Source organism: Hoplias malabaricus, chromosome 17, assembly GCF_029633855.1.
Source record: "Hoplias malabaricus isolate fHopMal1 chromosome 17, fHopMal1.hap1, whole genome shotgun sequence".
NCBI lineage: Eukaryota > Metazoa > Chordata > Actinopteri > Characiformes > Erythrinidae > Hoplias > Hoplias malabaricus.
In genome coordinates this window covers 35,496,977-35,509,282 of record NC_089816.1, presented here as the reverse complement: position 1 = coordinate 35,509,282, position 12,306 = coordinate 35,496,977, and the positions used below count along the sequence as shown (strand labels likewise).

The 12,306-nt window shown below is 38.7% G+C and overlaps 1 long non-coding RNA gene across 1 annotated transcript; it reads left to right on the top strand.

Moving 5' to 3' along the window:
* The first annotated feature begins 5,723 nt into the window (after window positions 1–5,723).
* Window positions 5,724–7,088, top strand: LOC136673171 (uncharacterized). Its single transcript, XR_010795893.1, has 3 exons — window positions 5,724–5,895; window positions 6,163–6,295; window positions 6,702–7,088. It is a non-coding gene; the product is annotated as an uncharacterized lncRNA (long non-coding RNA).
* The last annotated feature ends 5,218 nt before the right edge of the window (window positions 7,089–12,306 follow it).

The window sequence follows — 12,306 nt, the reverse complement described above, 5'->3', positions numbered from 1 at the left end:
CATGGGTTGCACCCATGAAAAATTTGCCAAATCCTCTCTGCCGAAGCCAAGCTTCTTCTGCCATTGACTCGTTTGGTGTGTGATGACTAGATGAATGAAGTTTGAACAAACTACATATTGGCAATTTAATAAGTTATTATTTAACAAACAGGGGCCTCAGTAGCGTGTGGAAGAACCACACACAGCCACAACAGCCTCCACCTCCTCCTCTCACGTTGGTCACCAGCCTGGTCACACATTGCTGTGGGATGGCATCCCATTCTTCAACCAGCATTTGTTACAAGTCAACCACCGTGGTTGTGTTGGTCACTCTACCGCGAACAGCACGCCCAAGCTGATCCCACAAGTGTTCAGTGGGGTTGAGGTCAGGAGCTGGCAGGCCGTTCCATCCTCTCCACTCCCACTTTCTGGAGGTAGTCTCTGATAAACCCCGCTCCGTGGGGCAAGCTGTGGAGATATGGGATTACCACTGTTTGCAGAACTGGTTGCACACACTCAGCTCTACTGCTCCTCCCACAAATGTATGTTCCTTACAAACGTAACACCATATACAAGAGAAATTAACAGGCTCCAATGGTGTACGATTTATTGTCAAGAAGCATTGTTACAACAAAGAAATATTCTTTGAAGCATTGTTACAACAAAGAAATAATCTACAAACACAAATGTCCTTACTTTTTCTGCTATGTTTATAAAATAATCATCGTATCTGCAGCCAATCAGACACAAGCTCCCGATTTAGAAAACGTCTCCTGATTAATATATACAGCAGCTTTTTAAAGGAGTACAGAGCATGTGCAGCAGTGTGAACCAGTACAGTTCAGTTTCTCTGTGAGTTCTGTCTCAGACATGTCTTAGACATGGGTGGAGGTACTGGGTTTACCGTGGGAAGATGATTAGTTGGTGGGTTTCTACAGGAGATCAGTCACGCAGATTGTGGCTTCAAACAACCATCCACCACTGCTACATTTTTAAAGAAATATTCTCAGGAGGACGTCTGGCACCAAGAAGAGATCTCCAAAGGAGAGGTGACCCCTGGTTAAGAACTCCTGTAATAGATTACAAGTAATTCTACAGAATTGTAAAAACGTTAATAACATATTTGAGCTAAATTATAATGGACAGATTACAGAGTAAGTGTAAATGATAACATGGTAATGACTGAGTTAAAATAAACTTTCTGTGACACTGTGAACTAAACGTGACAGATATATATATATTATTCTTAAGGAAATGTTTGTCAAGACTCTTATTAATTGCAAACTTCACACAGATGGAATTACAGATTGTGTTCCTGTGTAATGCAAGTTGAAGTAGATAAGCACATGTGTCTACATGTTCTCAGTATGTTCCACCGCTGTGATATCACTTCCTCTCATCTCACCATCACTTCAGAGTGGGTTCCAGTACCACACAGTCTAATTTCAGACACTGGCCGCAGAGACACATGGCACTTTCTTTATTTAGACAGGTCAAAGTATTTTAACATGGTGATAAAAGCCTACTCGTGATTGGTAAATATGCTGTAAATACTTATATATATTTAGCACGTACATGTTCATTTATATAAAAAGTACCAGGGAGAGCAGAAGTATTCATTCTTACTCAGAATGAATGTTTAATTTGTGATATTTATTAATGATTTTATAAATACACCTGCCAGATACATAGTAACCTATTTAAAACGTAACAGTCATACACAGCATTACTTATTTGTGTAGTACAATAAATATTGTACTGAAAGTAATGCGTGGTCTTTAGAGGTGACTCTTTCATCATCTAATGAAGTGGAAGCTTTTACATTCATTTACCAAACCATTACAAACTTGTTGCTATCATCAAAAAAACACAGGAGAAAATCTCGAGGCTAATTTTTTGTAAAACTGAAGCAACTCCAGGTGTGATCTGAGGGATGTTATTGGAGTAAAACTAAGCATTTTTGTTCCATTTCATAGCTGTAGTGTATGGTACCTGTCAAAGGCTCATTCATTCATTCATTCATTATCTGTAACCCTTATCCAGTTCAGGGTCGCGGTGGGTCCAGAGCCTACCCGGAATCATTGGGCGCAAGGCGGGAATACACCCTGGAGGGGGCGCCAGTCCTTCACAGGGCTCAAAGGCTCATTAATTATAATAAATATCCAGAAAACTCACTCTGTTCTTTACAGCAGCAAAACACATTTAGACAAAGTCTTTTAATGAAACAAAAATGTATTTGTAGTTTTCCAAAAGCCTTTGTGTGTAAATGTGTTGCTCAGTTGTCGACATAGATGTTGTGAGATAGATTCAGAGGAAGTTGATGATGATAAAATTGACTGTGAGAGGTCTGAATGACCTCAGACCTCAGACCAAGGTTCAGATAGCAACAAAAACAACCATAGTTTCTCTAAATGTGGCAAGGAGGCTGTGAAGATCAACACTAAAGAGCCTTTGAGGTTTTGATGTTTTATTACCACCAGTATATGAAATGTAAACAGGTCAGAATGAAGAACAGAATGTACTCATAGGTCAAGGACCTTTGCAGCAGTGTTTTTTCATTGGCTCAATGTTACGATTTGTTAAAGGCCCACCATAATTTATGATTTTCCAAAAAATCAGTTTTACGGTATTAGGGTATTATTATTTCATGTGTCAGGCTTTAAAGAGTGACTGACAGTCTGTAGATAGTGTGTAGCACATCTACAGAAACAACACTGATAGTGTGATGAGTCTAGTGATGATAATTAGATGACTGTGATGAGTCTAGTGATGATAATTAGATGACTAAACTTTGTATTTTACATTTTATTGAGTGTCAAAAGAATTCCTACAAATATGTCTCTCTAGTCTATAATACAGCGACAAAATGAGTGCTTAAATAAATTAAACTGACAGTCTGTTGATGTATTTCTTAATGATAAGTGAAATCTGTACAGATACTGTACAGAAAAGTAAGTACTTTGTCATTATAATATGCCCAGTACATATTGACATAGCACATAGTGTAGTAATCAATTAAGGACCAAAGATCAGTAAATATCTCTATTCTTAATAGCATGTAATCAAACGCCTTCGATACAATAAAACTACAATGTGCTACTAAGTAATCTACTCTGTACATCTATCCCAGTAAACATTTAGCCGTTGATTCAACGTTGAAATAACGTAATGACTGCCATCTAATCAACGTTCTCTTAAGGTTGAAAATGAAAGTTGAAAAGACGTCCTCTTATAAAACACATTTTGGACGTCCACTGACGTTATCGATTGGTCACCACTTAACTAACTTATTAAGATGGATTTTGGACGTCCATTGATTTTTAAAATATGTCCTTGACGGACAGATTACTTTTAGACCTATTTTGAACGTCCAGGGACGTTCCTTGTTTACTGGGATGGTAATAGGACCTTAAATGATAGAGGGATGCATATTTTACATCTATATGCAGTACATATAAAAATAACTTAAAATTTATTGTAAGACAAAACCAGACACCACTGATGTATTAGTGTGACCTTTGAGCCCTCAGATGGCACTGCATGTGAATTCATCCGGCTGTTGTAATAAAAATAGCCACAAGAACATATATCCAAAATATATGTAGAGCAACACTAGCCTGTCTGGTGACTAAAGCCAAACCAAGCCCCGCTGGCACCGTTAATGAATACTCAGTGCCAACATTTAATGTGAGCTTTATGAGATACATCACCAACAGCGGTGCATTTCCCCAATTAGTCTGTGCCCTCTTTATCCACAACCACTGACTAGACCTTTCAGCTACTTCTGATAGCGTCTTCACCGCTGCCCTTAGTTTTCATTCCTTAAAGCATAACAGCACTAGCAAGGATGTAGCGGAGGTACCTGCAAATCCCCTAACACCTATTTCTACCGGCCTTACCTCCTGAAGCTTGGTACGTCCATGGATGACGTCACAGTTCATGCTGAGCAAACGACTCTTCTTTGGTTTCAACTGTGAACTAACTTTTCTAATTAATGTTGGTGGAAACGTGCCAAATGGTTCCAACTTAAGTTTGTTAGTAGAAAAGCGCTATTTGGGAACTGTATTGTTTTTTAGCCTACATTTGTCAGCATTTTTTTATCTCATACCTCACCCAATCTATCCATTTTTATAGCCTTAAAGTGAACTTGAGGCTGGACGGTCAACAGTTCAATTCCCTGGAAAGACTGGAAAAAAAAATCATCCACAGCTAAAGTGCCCTTAAGCAAGCCCCTAACCCCCAAACTACTCCCAGAGTGCCAATGTTCTCACTCACACACAAACCTAACCACATTATTAATACCACCACTCACAAACACATTAACCTCTAGGTGTTTTCTGTTTACAGGATAATACTGTGCGCACCTGATGTATATATTGACCCTGCGAAAAACTAACCTTGTATTCTGATCAATTTTGTTACATTGTGACACCCCCCACACAATCTACAACTAGCTCACATACCCACTGCCCAAGAACGTTGTAAGTTACGCCCCGCAAAAACTTCAAATGACTCACCTCCACTGCCCACAGCTCTTGCCAAATCTTCAACATCTTTCGATTTTCCCAATGAAGACATTGTCTTTGTTTTTCTTGTAAACCTGCTGTTGCGCACATGCTTCCTCTTCATGAAAAAAACTGTTTTTTCAAATGTATCACTCACCTTCTCTCTCTGGTGATGTGGCTTTACTTAAACCTTTCCAAGAAACAACTAACCCAATGCCTGCATTCCCACATTGCACTTGGCCGATTACGACCCTTAACCCTGCCACTCATGGATTCCACTTTCCTTCCTGCTGTAGTGACCGGCACTGCTGTTATCTGTTATTACTGCATACGTAGACCCCAATATGAATTCTCATCACTCACCTCACACCCTTAAAAATAAAGGTGCTACAAAAGAGTGATGCCATATAAGAACCACTTTTGGCCCCATAAAGAACCTTTGTACTGTTTAAGAAATGCATGCGTGAAGAGCCTTTTAAAGGTTTAAAAATCCATCACTCGATATTAAGGTTCTTTACACGTTTAAATAATACCAGCAAAAATGTTTCTTTATGGTTCTTCTGTGGCATCGCTCAAAAAACCTTGTGTGGCACCTTTATTTTTAAGAGAGTAACACATTTAAATTCCTCAGCTAAAATTGAGTGTTAGTACGTAGCAGAGGGAGGTGTGTATTGACGGTGTGAAACTAGAAAACTACTAATAGTAAGCCCTGGTTTATATATTTTGTAGTTTTTATATGTAATTATGTTTGTTCACATAGCGTCCTTGGGTGTCTAGAAAGGCACTATATAAGTGTAAAGATAAATAAATAAATAAAAGTTACACATTCAGTTCTGATTCACTATTGCTAATATTGCTAATTAGCACATGACTTGTATATTTTACACAAGTTTCCATGTATTTACAAAGAGATGAATAAGTACCATATAATAACTATTAAGTTGTGAGCAAGGACTGCTATACCTTTTAGTTTTTAGATAAAGTACTATGCACTTGATGAGGATGTACCTATTTACCTGTAAAATACTCAGAATTACTATATCTTACAATAAAATGTTGTCATCTATCTATTTATATAAACATCATGTGCGTCTCAGGGAAATTCTTACTAAAGGCTGAAAATAGTTGCTATAAGGCATTGGCACCCACTCTGAAGAGATGATGACAGACAGGAAATGATGTGTCAGCCCCGGAACACACTAAGGTACCATGTGAATAATTAGATCTATTGGGGATTTCACTCTCTCCTCTGCTGTGTATAAATAATGCGCCCTGGTCACTCATTCAGCACTGGACTCTTCTCTCCTCTGAGCATCAGCTGAACTCTCTGTGTTCACCAGAGTTCCTGCAACAATGAGGAATCTGTTTGTTCTCGTGGCTCTTCTGCTCTGCTCTCTCCAGCTGGTCTCTAGTGAGTATCCATCACTCTTATTGTAACTTATTTTAATAATTTCAGCTTTGATCAAAACTAATTTAAACTGATAATATATCGCCGCTGTCTGGATCAAACCTGTTTTTGTTTCTTGTTGTTGATGGATAAGGAATTTGACTTGTCATCAACAACATATTTATGAATTTACTGCAGATTAAAGTTAGCTTCAGTCTGAATATCATCTGTTAAATGTTCAGGATTCTTTTTCTACTCTGAGACTAATATTTTGTTGTTGATTCCTCTCAGGTAGTGTAGGTCATTCAAGCACAGATGTGACTACTAAGATATGTTGCAGTGACCTGTCTACAAGACCGATCCCTATAAGACGGATTGTAACTTACTGGCGGACGAGCAGCAGCTGTGCTGTTAGAGCCATAATGTGAGTATCAACTTCACCTGAGACTCCAGAACAACTCTACTACATCCATTCATTCAGAACTCTCCCAATATTCACCAGTTATGGAATTACAATCGCTAACATTTATATACAGTATATTACACACACACACACACACATATATATATATATATATATATATATATATATATATATATATATATATAAACATGGGGTTATTTCTACAACTTAACATATAAGTATTATAAGTAATAACACTGAGAAACACTAGCCATGCTGACATTACCCTCGCTCCCATTGTAAACTAATCCCCTCTCAGTTTCACTGACATCACTTTAATCAGCACCACTCTGCACTGGGACTGGAATTCTAATATAAATTATTTGTGTCCTGAATTAACAAAGATTTTTGTCATTATTTTGAACAGCTTTCAAACTAATACAACGCTGATCTGTGTGGACCCTTCAGTGCCTTGGGCTGATCATCACATAAAAAGACTGGACAAGAAACAGCTTTGAACTGCTACAGCAAAGACAACACATCCTTGAAACCCTGAAGATGACCCTATTGACCACATGACGACATACAGCTTTTAAAATGCTTTTCCATTTGTACTGTGCTCAACATAGATCTTGCCTAGATCACTTTTTATTGTTCAGCTGAAGCCCTTTAAAGAGTAAAGCGTACGCAGTGTGTAGTGGATTATTTATAACTGTTCACTTGTACATACCTCACTGTGAGTAAACCACAAAGCTTTTTTTATATATTACTTGCTAAATTGTATATTTCTATTTTTTCAATAAAGGCTGGTTGCTACACGTCATACGTGTTTTGTTTGATGTTGGAGTGACTTGTATTCATCACATTTCCTGAATAATGTTAAACATTAGTAAAGACGCACCTAAAAAGGCCTATTTAATGGTTGATTAAATAATATATTTCAGAACCCATGTCGTGTAGTCTATATGTAGGACACAAATGGAAACACTAGACCTAAGTAGATGAGCCCCCGTAAAACTTGTATAAACTCAGAATAATGATAAATACTGTTAAAAATGTTCGTTATATTTTTTCCACGTGTTTTGATTCTGACTCAAACAAAATACAATTCTAGGAAGGTTCAGCTTTGGCTGTGTGTTTACACACGTCCCTCTCTGCAAAGACTCATTACAGGGAGATATCCTTGTGAAGTGGTAAAGGCCTCAGAAGAGCTTCTGCCACCGGGAAATTGCTAATGTGTATTCCCTGAGTCACCAAGGAGTCACCAAGGGTCCCAGATCAGGTTCTCCCAGTGGGCACAGGTCTGTTGAAAAGACACTGAGGAGACTGAAGTCAGCCGATGTTCTCCTGTTTTTTTGTGGAACAGCATGCGTCATGGGACGCTATACACTTTCTCAACCTTTGTGTTACAGTATTCAGCTGAAAGAGTGTTTGTTTGTAGACAGGACTCTACTGAGGGGCACATTTCTCCCGCAGTGTGTGAGCAGGTCAGTCTGACTGATTACTTTCATACGGTGTGAGAATGTAAATTACAGTCTTTGTCCAAACACTGCAAACAATTCAACCGTGCAGTGAAACCGTGTGAGTTAAACAAAACCTCCCTAAAGACGTGCTCTGTGGTATCAATTTGAAATAAGGCTACATTAAATACAGTTCATACATTTTTTAAAAACGTTTATTAATGATTATTAAATATGTAGTTAATGCACTAAATGTCATTAATAATCAGTTACAACACAAATGAACATGAACATGCAAATGAGCAGAAAATGCAACATTGAGCTGTTGTTTGCCAAAAAGGGAACCCACATCCGTCTCAGATCTCGCAGAATACTGACCTCACTCTGTCGCCTCCATCAGTCGACATTAACCCTGTCAGCTCCACCACATATTGGTTAATAACACTTTAACCACCAACAGAGTGTCTTTTTAGACACTGATGATAATGTGGTGTTTACCTGAAAATATGAAACGAATAAATTCACATCCTCAGGTCTGAGCTTGATCTTTACCTTGACATTTTCAGTAAATTCTCTGACACTTTCACGGTTAGAGTGTTACATTGTTTAAAAGAGCTCACTTTTGCCCTTTCTACCTCTGTGTTACAAATGATAATCAATGACTTTTAATGTGTTTACAACTTCATTAATAACCATGTAATGAACAGGTTTGTATGTCATTTATAAAACTTTTAAAATATAGTCTTATTTTAACGTGGTGCCAGCTCTGTTAAATACTTAGATTAATTAGAAACGAATTATATCTAATTAATGATTTTTTTTTTTGGGGGGGGGGTTTGAACTTTGGACCGAAGTTGATGGTTGAAAATTTTACTGTTCAATCACAGGGGGAGACAGACTGACCAAAAGGGGCAGACCCTGCCCGCAGAAAGAACATAGGATGGCTGACATAAAAATAGCTGAGATAAAAAAAAAAAAAACAAAAGCTGTCAGAGGAAAGCTGGCCACCCGAGGAGAGTGGAAAAAGGAAATAAAAACGTAAAGGTTTTCCTAACTAAAAGTATAAAGTTAAGGGGAAAACCGAGGGAAGAGACAAGAACTTTTCTAAGAAAAAACAAAAAAACATCTGAGAGGTCAAAGAGAAAAAGTGAGGGGGAGTGTGGGAAATCTCAGTTCTCTACAATTATCAGATGTTTCTCAGTTCTCTATTTGAGACAAACACTACTTTCCCAAGTGCAAGTGTGCTGGCAGTTTCCTCTGAGGTCCCGTTTCTTCCTCGACTTGAATTTTTTGTGGGATGTTAAAGTCATTAACTAAATAAATAAAATAACAATGAATAAAACATGTTCATGAATTACTAAAAATTACACTACTCTTAGAACGTAAGTAAAAAGGGTACATTATTATTTGGTATTTTACTGTTGGTGGACGGTTTCGCAGCGAAGATTTAGATCTCAACCCAGTTCGTGCTGCACTGAGAATTTCGATGTTTCCTACTTCAGCTTTTGAGAGGGTTCATTTGGTGCCAACTGGTGGAAAACTCATTTTCCACTTGAAAAAAAAAAAACTGACCCAGCAATGAGCTCCATGTCTTTCGGCTTATAAAGCGCTCTGCCTAGGAATGGGCCGTTGAGCCTGATTAGCTCTGGGGTACATGGTTAAATGTAGTAGTGCTGAAAGAATGTATTACTGGTGTTAGCTCCACCTAACTGTTATTTTAAAAAGCCTCATGACGACAAGAAAGGTGGAGGTATAGCTGCGCTACCTCATGACTCTTTCTAATGCAATGTCTGTCTCCAGGCACCGACAATAGGACTAGTGATCGTCTACAGGCCATCTGTAAATGCTGGTGATTTTAACACACACATTAACAATTACAAGGCCGTTATGGCAAGTACACCTGAGACATATTTGATTCTGACCAGAACCATCCAGTGTCACAGTCACACTCCGGATGTGGTAATCTCAGACTGTCTCAACATACCCACTGTTAAAAATGTGGGTTTGTCAGATCATTACTTTGTAGTCTTTGAAATGTGTATTACAATAGACAGTTCAGGGGGGCGGTGAGTCTGGAGCCTACCCGGAATCACTGGGCACAAGGCAGGAACACACTCTTGAGGGGGCATCACACACTCAGACATTCACTCATATGCTCACACCCACGGACACTTTTGAGTCACCAATCCACCTACCAACGTGTGTTTTTGGACTGTGGGAGGAAATCCACACGTCACTCAGAGTGGGAATCAACCCCCAACCCCGGATCCCTGTGGCTGTGTGAGGTATGTCCCACTACCCGCTGCCGCCCCCAAACACATCAACTCAAAAAAACGTCAACATTTAAAAGCCATGAAGTTCATGAGCAAAATATGGACTTCATCATGTGAACCACCTGATTCTGTTGATGTTCTACTGGAGAGATTCAACCAATAAATTGTTAGTTTTATGGACAGGATTGCACCAGGTGTGGTTTAGACTATGTCATGCCAACAGAAAGCTACTTGGGGAATGCTACTACATTTTAGCTTAAAAAAAAAAAAAGATTGTAGAACGGTCGAGCAGATGTGATGTCAAACCTAAGAAATGCTAAAAGAATTGCTGCATGATTGTAATGGAACCTTCTCCAACGTTACCAACAGAAACATTAACAGAAACAAAGACACCATGGTTGACAAAATCACTCACACATATGGATCCTGAATAAGTTATAACTGAAATGTGTATTGAGTTCAAATAATTTATTTTTAGACTAATGTCCACAATATCAGCCAAGGCACTGGTACGTCTATATCCAGCAATGAGCCTGAAATCTGCATCACCACATAAATATATCATAGTTAGAGTGCCTCCTTTTCATGGTATTATGAAGAAATCCATTTATTCATTCATTCATTATCTGTAACCCTTATCCAGTTCAGGGTCGCGGTGGGTCCAGAGCCTACCTGGAATCATTAGGCGCAAGGCAGGAACACACCCTGGAGGGGGCGCCAGACCTTTAATGGAGAAATTGTCATCTCAATTCATCCACTTGCAATTGCAACCCAGTAAAGCAAAAGCTCCACATTAGTAGTTATGTTAGTTACATTAATTATATTAGTAGACACACTGCTACATACGAAATTGTATTTACACACACGTATGCAGTTAATAATCCAGACGTGTGTCTACTAATATCCCAAAAGTGAAGCTTTTGTTTCACTGGGTTGATACAGGCTGGATACACACATGCAGGTGGATTTGTTTGGAAAAGACAAGTAAACAACAGTCTCAGTCACAAACACTCTGCCCACACGTTGACAGAGAGTATATATATATATATACTATATATATATATACTATTTATATATATATATATATAAACTACGGATACTGGAAGGCTGTGCTAGCATTTCACCTGCGGTGTTGCTATCAGTGTACTTTGAACACATATTATAAGTGGTCAGAAACTTGTGAATAACTCAAGTCAACAAATAATGAAAGAATAAAGAATAAAGTTACTTTAAAACCAATCACACCATTGTTTTTCTTGTGAAATTCCCATTAAGTTTGATGTGTCACATGACCCTCTTCCCATTGAAAAAACAAAAGTTGGATCCAAAATGGCCGACTTCAAAATGGCTGCCATGGTCACCACCCATCTTGAACAGTTTCCCCCCTCCCATATACTAATGTGCCACAAACAGGAAGTTAATATCACCAACCATTCCCATTTTATTAATATGTATCCATATAAATGGCCCACCCTGTATATACACACACACATGTGAATCATGGCTCTTATTGGTCTGAAGTGAATCACAAAGAGTGCCTCCTTCTACACGTCATGCTAAATAGCAGACTTGTGATTGGTCCTTTTGCTTGTCAGTCAGATTTCCTGCAATAGCCGTCTGTTCTTAGCACCTAGCCACTGCAGTGCATCGCTTTGTAGCGCCGGTCCCCAAAAGCCCAGATCAATAGGAAGGGTTGGGTCAGGAAGGGCATCCGGCATAAAACTGTGCCAAATTGATAATGTGGATCGGCTGATCCAGTGTGGCGACCCCTGACAGGAAACAGTCGAAGAAAGACCAAGTAGAAGGCTGTTCTTGGCCACGTTAAATGGTAAAGTGAGACAAGATAAACATTAACACAGTGAAACAAAACACAGCTAGACTTTTCCAACAAGAGACTGACTGAGCTGTGAGGGAACACAAGAGAGAACACAGTCAAGACTTTTTGTCTCATCTTTAAGGGCTCTTTATTAGAGCTAACAGGGCATGTGTATTTATAAAAAAAGAGTCATGGGGATTGGGGAACTTCCGGTTTGTTTTAATGCTTTTCCTTATCAACACTGTGGGACAATAATCAGACACTTAGACAGACAGGGCAGTTAAAGGGACAGTTTTATGTCCCTTATGAATAGTTGTGTTATTTGTTCAGCAGATGTTCATAGCATAATATTATATTGTGGATAAACCTCCCACTTGGAATCATTAATAACTGCCCCTTGTTTATTCTGGCTCTACACAATGGATCTATGTGACGTCTAGGAAAGGCTCTGTATAAGAGTCCAATCTCATATTTCCTTTTCTT